This window comes from Sylvia atricapilla, chromosome 13 (genome assembly GCF_009819655.1).
Source record: "Sylvia atricapilla isolate bSylAtr1 chromosome 13, bSylAtr1.pri, whole genome shotgun sequence".
In the NCBI taxonomy this organism is placed as follows: Eukaryota; Metazoa; Chordata; class Aves; order Passeriformes; family Sylviidae; genus Sylvia; species Sylvia atricapilla.
Window position 1 is genome coordinate 18,861,932 of NC_089152.1, and position 7,222 is coordinate 18,869,153.

General features: G+C 52.0%; 1 protein-coding gene across 1 annotated transcript in view; it reads right to left on the reverse strand.

The window, feature by feature from the left end:
• The window catches only part of SIN3A (SIN3 transcription regulator family member A), a 31,366-nt gene extending 24,406 nt beyond the window's left edge, over positions 1–6,960 (reverse strand). The window contains exon 1 of the mRNA XM_066328734.1: positions 6,557–6,960. The gene's annotated coding sequence lies outside the window, so the exon portion shown is untranslated. The remainder of the gene's footprint in view (positions 1–6,556) is intronic.
• Positions 6,961–7,222: the final 262 nt, after the last annotated feature.

Genomic DNA, 7,222 nt, shown 5'->3' on the forward strand with positions numbered 1-7,222 from the left:
CTTTAGGGAAAGACATAGGTCTGCTATACCAGGAGTATTTTGGATGCCACATGCCACACCTGTGGTCCTGCCAGCACCCTGGCCCCACTTAAGAAGTTGGATTCCTGCCTGCCTGCCAGGGAGAACAGATCAGCAGCTCCCTCACTCACTCTCCCATATTTTTCTTCATGCTCCTACACAACCTCAAGTTGCTTTTTTGCAACTTGATTTCACTTCAAATATGACAGGTCATTCTGCCACTGTCCCACTCCAAAAGGAGCCATGAATTCCCAGCTCTGCTGGATTGAACTAGTCACCCCAGTGCTCTTTACTGCCATCAAATTCCAGTGCTGTTTTCTGCCCATAGATAGTTACTGCCATCCTTGAGATGTTATCTGCCATTCATTAAAAGCCCAGGCAGCCTGTTAAGATGTTTGAAGGAAAGAAAATAGTGAAAACACCCTCTTCTGCTTCAGGATGTCTCCAAAGCCAGGCCTTTTCAGTTCAGTGCAGTGAAGACACACTCATTGCTAAGGCAAGCACATGGATAAATGAGAGGGCACAACATTCCCCCAGAATAATGTACAACAGTCAACTGAGCCAATCCCTATCCACCAAGTCAGGGCAGCTCTCTTCACAGTCTAAATCTGTCATTAATCAAATAAACCAAAGATCATTAACTAATATCTCCTGTCAAATATGGAAACAGGAATCAGCAGGACAGGTGCAGATTTTCCCCTCCAGGACATAAAACATAGAAAAGACTTGAAAAGGTTTGTTTTGGATGGGACCTTAAAGATCATCTCATTCCACTCCCTGCCATGGGCAGGGACACCTTGCACTGTCCCAGGGTGCTCCAAGCCCTGTCCAACCTGGCCTTGGACACTTCCAGGGATGGGGCAACCTGTGCCAGGGTCTCCCCCTACTCAACAGGAAAAAATTTCTTCCCAGTATCCAATATAAACTCTCTCTATTAGTCCCTCCTTTCACTAGGAGAGGGTAGGACACCAAGGAAGATGACTTAATTTAGTTTTGAAGTTACTCTAAGTTTAACTTCTCAAGAGGTCCCCAAATCACCTGGCAGCTCACAGACGGGAAGCAAAGGAGAACTCCTTGCTCCAAGTAAAGCAGAAAGCTCATCAATTACATCTTAATTGCGACTTACAGTCCCTAAGTAAGCCTGACCCCCAGCACACAGAGCAGAGGAACACACTCCAGGAGCTCACTTTTCTAATGATGTCTGCACTGGTTGCCTTTTCAGCTGGTGTCTGCTAATAAATAAAGAGCACGAAGGTTAACATGGAGCTACACCCCTCATGGAGCTACTTCTCTCAGGCACAGACCACATTTCACTTTGCAAAAACATAGTTTTATGCTAATAAGGCTGGGACTAAACTGAGTAAATCTGGCCTCACACCATCCACCCACAAGCAGAGCTGGCCAGGATTTTGCATGACAATGGCTGAGTAAAGTCTGGGCAAAGGTTTGGTGGCAGCAATTTACAACCTCCTCACCAACTCTTTACCTTTCTGCTCCTACCATGTGTCCCTCAGCCAGTCCTACCACTCATTTTTGATGTCCCAGGCTGGTTCTCCCCTCACCCCTGCAATATTGTGTATAGATCCACATGGTGTACAAGTGGTGGCTGCTCACTGTCTCACCCTTGGGGCTCATTTCCCAAAGCAACACTCCACACTCACCCTTCAGATGGACTGGCCCTAAAGCAGAGGCTGTTTGAGGGCAGAAGATGTTTGGAAGATTCACTTACGAGGATTAAAATGCCACCTTAGGCTGCCTGAGAAGACTTTTCCCCATGAAGCTACCACAATTCTTGGCCTGTGAGGCCACAGGAATCATGACAGCACCAAGGATTCATCACCACACACACACCAGCAGCATGAACATCAGTTTGTGCAGCCCCTGATTCTTGCAGGCCAAGTGTACAATCTTCCAAAAATCTAGTTTGTTGTATGGTTGATACAAAAACTTCTGTAAAGCAGAAATTAAAGCTCATGTTCATCTTCTGTCTGAATTCCCCTCCCCTTCACCGACTCTGCTTTTTATATATATATATATATATAGTGTCAATATATGGGTAACAGCCAAATCTTCCCAGATAACACCACACTAACTCCTACCAGGGGTCTGCATTCCACTGAGTAAGGGTGTCCCACAGCAAACCAGCTCTTAATGAAGATTGCTATTTCACAGACTTTATTAATCCTAGCAGAGAGATGATCTCAAAGCTCTGCTGCACCAAGACAGAGACTGGTGATGGTAACTCTGCATGCACCACCACCCAAACTCTACAGGGAGGGGAAAGCAAACCAGCACCAGAACAGTGACTGGTCTGTATCCTGCAGAAGGAGATGTGATGCTGAATGGTCCCAAAGATCCGTTGTACAGCAAGTCCTACCCCTCCTACAGCCCACCAAAAAGCTGAGGAAGGAACAGTGAGATGAAACCCAAGACTAGACATGTCATTTTGAACTGATTTAGCCAAAGTGTAAAAGCTGCTCAGAGGGGCAATTCCACCCACTTCCACCCTCAGTAACAACTGATTTTTCCTTCACAATGGGAAAGCCCAGCTTGGGGAAAGGTATTTTGAGAATAGGCATACAACATGAAAGACTTGTACCAAGCATTTTCCCTCCACATTACAAACAACACCACGCTTATGTCGTCATCTCAGGAATGCAATACACATCTCTGGTATCCCCCAATGAACTTTGAAGTGTAGATTTAGAGAGTCCCAATTCAAAGTGCAATCTGTAACCTTAATTTGAATGTAAGTACTGAAAGTAAGTCACAAAATTCAGGTACTTTCCTTTCTTAAAAGCTTTAACGGGATGCATGTAGGAGATCTTAGCTGCACCTGAGCAGACCAAGTCAAGAAATGAACTCCCTTTCCACAGCAGCATTTCTACCCAAACTCCTTAAAAGGAGCACACTTCATTCTGTCTAGGGGAGGATGAAAACTATTGGTTTTTTTTTTTCCTGAGGTTTTCAGTGTTCCTCTTTGCAGGAGGAGGATGCTGCATGCAAACACACCTCTGGATCTTCCCACCTGTGTCACCTCCTAAATCTCACCAGCTCCGTGCCACAGGCAAGATGCATCAGGCAGACACACACAGGATCCTCAGCTGGTAAAGCAAAGGAAAAATTAAGAAAAGCTATGTTGCACCTCAGTAACAACACCAGAATTATGCAAATCTACCTCACCAACTTCAGCAGAGGGTTTCCCCATCCATCTGCCTCACATAAGGCGGTGGGACAGATAAAGGCCAGTGCAGCACATCCCTTTCCCTCTGGTACTGAGGAAAGCAGAGGAGTGGCAGTACTGACACAGGAGAAGGAACAAAGCAGGGACAAGGCTGGATTCAGCTGATTCCACGGGAGCAGCAGAGGCACAAGAGCCCAGGTGCTCTGCTCTTCCAATGTAAAACTGCCCCTCTGGTGGCAGCTCTGCTCCCCAGCATCTTATCACACCATATCCCAAAAATCTCCATTATTTCTATTGCATGTTTTTCCACCAGACAAGCAGTCTTCTGGCATTAGAGATCAGCTAGTAAGGTAAAAAGAAAAAGCCAGATAGAGACTAGGAAGAAAGCAAATTGGAAAGGTGTGCTGCCTCAACACCTGTTGGAAACTCAAAACACCTGTAGATAAAACACTTTCACCAACAAGCTGTAAAAGATCCACTGGAGAGGATTTTGGTCCCTCTGAAACTGCAGAGGATTTGTTTAACACATGTGAGGCCTTTCTAAAAGGTTTTTTTTTGAAGGAGAGAGGACTCAAAAGTCGGGAGCAGCAAGCGTAAGTCTCGACTCAGCTCCCGGAACAGTCACGGATGTCCTGCAGGACACATCCCACATAGGATTATAGAAGAGTACACAGCAGTGCCTGCTGGAAAGGAGCCGGCTCAGGTTCCAGCAGTGCTGTTAACCCAGCCACACGACTTCCAGAACATGACCCAGCTTGTTCAGCAGTCACTGCTACACTTTGTTTTTACGGTGCCGCACAGCCCAGATCCGCCGCCTGTAGCACGGGGATAACCCCTTGGCCACGCCACAGAAAGGCACATCCAGGACTCGAGCATCATTCCAAAAGGAAATGAGAAGCATTCTTTAGAAAAAGGTGCTGAAAAAGCATGACCTGAAGAGCTTTGGGGGAGTTTTCTGCAAGGTGACACTGTGACAGCTGTGCCAGCGCTCACCAAGAGGCAGATGGGACACAAAAAACCAGCCTCTCATCCAGATGGGTAAGAAGTTGGTGAGGCACTGATCCCTGCTTTGCCAAAAAGTGGCAAACCCCACCACACAGACAGGATCCCAGACATGTTCTACAGAGCTCAGAGCATTGTTTTGCCCTGTTCCCTCACTGCACCTACCCCATGCATGGAGTGAATGATCAGAATCCTTTTATTTAACCAAATGAAAAAAGAAAAGACCCCAGCGGGGTTGGTAAAAGGCAGCATGGTCCCAAAAGCACACCCCAGGCTGAAGTGACAGCTATTACGGGGCTCTTTTCTGCTCCAGCTCCAACAGCCATAAAAGCTTTCCAAAGCTGAATAAGTCCAGAACAGCAATCTGGACAGAAAACGATTCATAAATCCTGGAAACGTAAATGATCCGCCTGCCAATTCCAACACGATGCTCCCAGCCCTGAGACCCACACGTGCCAGGAGCCTGTGCAGAGGGCTCCCCTGGCAATCCAGACTGGGGCCAGGGGGAGAGCAACCCCTTCCCCACACTGCTCACAAAAAGAGCCAAATCAGCCAGAGTTTCCACAAACTTGAGCAAATTAGTGCCGTTTTTTTGGATGAACGATTACGTTGCAGCATCTCAAACAAATTCATGCTGAGACCATGTGTCTTCACCAGGAGCAGAAGGTGGGAAGGATGAGAATAAGATACTTTGGGGGGAGAAAGCACGATTTCTGTTTGCAAAGAGCGTCCCCATGTGAAAAACTGCTAACTTCACCTCAGTAGGGGGGGAAAAAAAAAAAAAAAAAAAAAAAGACCCTAAAAAGTGGCTTTCTGTCCTTGGAGATCCAGCACAGGCTGACACCAGGCTGCCAAGGCACTTTATGTGCTGAAGGAAGTTTTACAGATGCTTTAAAATTCGTATATTAAAATGAAATACCATTTTAATTTAAAATACTGTACTATATAGTTAATCCTATACAGTGATGTTTACTTTTCTGAAACTGTATTTTTTTAAATAATTACAAGTTGGGAGTGCAAAATGGCCAGCACAGATACAGCTGTACTGGATTAAGCTGGGCATTCCCCACTTGTTTAGTGACCCTACACCTTCTAGCACAACTAAAAGCAGTAAGTTAAAAGAGAAACATGAGGTGCTATGGCAGCCTTAAGCTACACTTTAACACACAGCCCAGGTTTAGATTCCTCTGGACAGCGTGGGAGACTGAAAATCCAAGCACAGCTGGAGATGCCTTTGATAATTACTATAAAATAGAGCTGACACAATTCATTTTGTCACATTTCAGTGGTCCAAATAAATAGATTTCTTCAGGGATGTAACTTCTATCTGAACACCCATGCTATTCACACAAATAACGACTGTTAAAATTCATTCTGAACCCAGGCCAGGAAAAGGCAGAAAAAACAGGATTTAGTTAAGCAGACACAAAGCACGGTCATGCTTTTAAAGCTACCTGAACTCCACCAGCATCCTGCTATCAAAAAAAAAAAAAAAAAAAAATCTAAAGTAGTTTCTAGGGATGCACAACAGCCTGAAGAATTAAAAAGAGGGGATGAAAGATCAATGCAAGTGCCTGCCAAGTTCACAGCACTGGAGGACGAGCAGAGGGATCCGGCTCGCTTTTAAAATCGCCGGAAAATTAATGGGCGCACGAGGAGCTCTCGGGTTTCCATGTATCTACGCGTCGCTCCAACAGGTCCTTTCGCCGAGCTGTGCCTTGGAGCCGGAGAACTGCGAAAAGCGACCAGGGGAGCCCTCGGCGATGCCGGAGCCGCCGCCGAGCGCCGCGGGAGGGGAGCCGGGGGCGGGGTACGGCCCGGCAAGGCGCCTTCACGGCAACTCCGCCGGGAAGTTGGGCGGACACCGGGAGCGGAGGGGCACCGAGCCCCCCCCCGGCTCTCGGAACGCGCCCCCCGGGCGGGCGGGAGCGCCGGCGGCGGCTCCGGCGCGCGCTGCGGCCGGTACCGGGGCCGTGCAATGCGGGCCGGCGCTGCCGGGGGCGGTCCCGCCGCAGCCCGGGAGCGGCACCGGGCGGAGGGCGGGCGGAGGGGCGGAGGGAGGAGGCGGCGCCCGGCTCGCAGCGCGCCCAGCGGCCGCCGCACGCTCCGCCCGCCGCTCCCGCCATGCCGGGGCCGGGACACCCCGGCGGGGCGGGGCGGGGCGGGAGGACGCGCGGCCGCCCGCGCGGGCCGGGGCTCCCCGGGGAGCCGCGCCGGGGGCACCGACCGGCCCCCCCCCACAACCCCACGCCGCCGCCGCACCGGCGCCGGGCCCCGCCCCCTACGGATCGCCGGAGGGGGCCGGCCCCGGGCTCGGCGGCCTCCGGTCCCCGCCGCCCCGCTCTTCCTTACCTCGAAGCGGGCCCTGGCAGCGGCCGGGTCTCCCTCAGGGTCCGGGGGTGGCGGGCGCCTCCCGGGCGGGCGGCGGGGGCGGGCTGTCCCCGGCGCAGTGAGAAGGGGGGGGTCCCCGCGCCCCTCCTCCCGGAGGGGGGGGGCGGCCGGGGGCGGCGCCGGTGCCCCAGCGGGGGCGGGGGGCTCGGCGGGGGGGCTAAGATGGAGTAACCGTCTGTCGGCCGCCGCGGCGGAGCGCTGCCCGCTTCTCTGTTCCCCGGGAAATCCCGCCCCTCCTCGCGCAGGGGGGGAGCCCCGAGCGCCCGTTGGGCGAGACGCGCGCCCGTCACCGCCTCGGCCAATGGGAGCGCTGGCCCCGCCCACCAGGCCCTCCCCTATTGGCCGCGGCCCCCAGGAAGGGGATGTGGAGAGGAAGGGAGGGAGGAGAGGAGGGGGGGGAGCGACCGCCGAAGAAAAATGTCCGTATAAGCAGCGGGCCCCGCCTCCGTCCCGCCTCCCCCGCCATCCTATTGGCTGCGTGACCAAAGCGCCGGCCAATCGGCGGGCGGGGTCGCGCCGCCGTCACGGCGAGAAGCCCACCCACGCGGCGAATTGGCCCCGCCCGCCACCGGCGAGGCCACGCCCCCCTCTCTGGGGAGCCCTTTTGTGGAATGTTTACATCGCGGC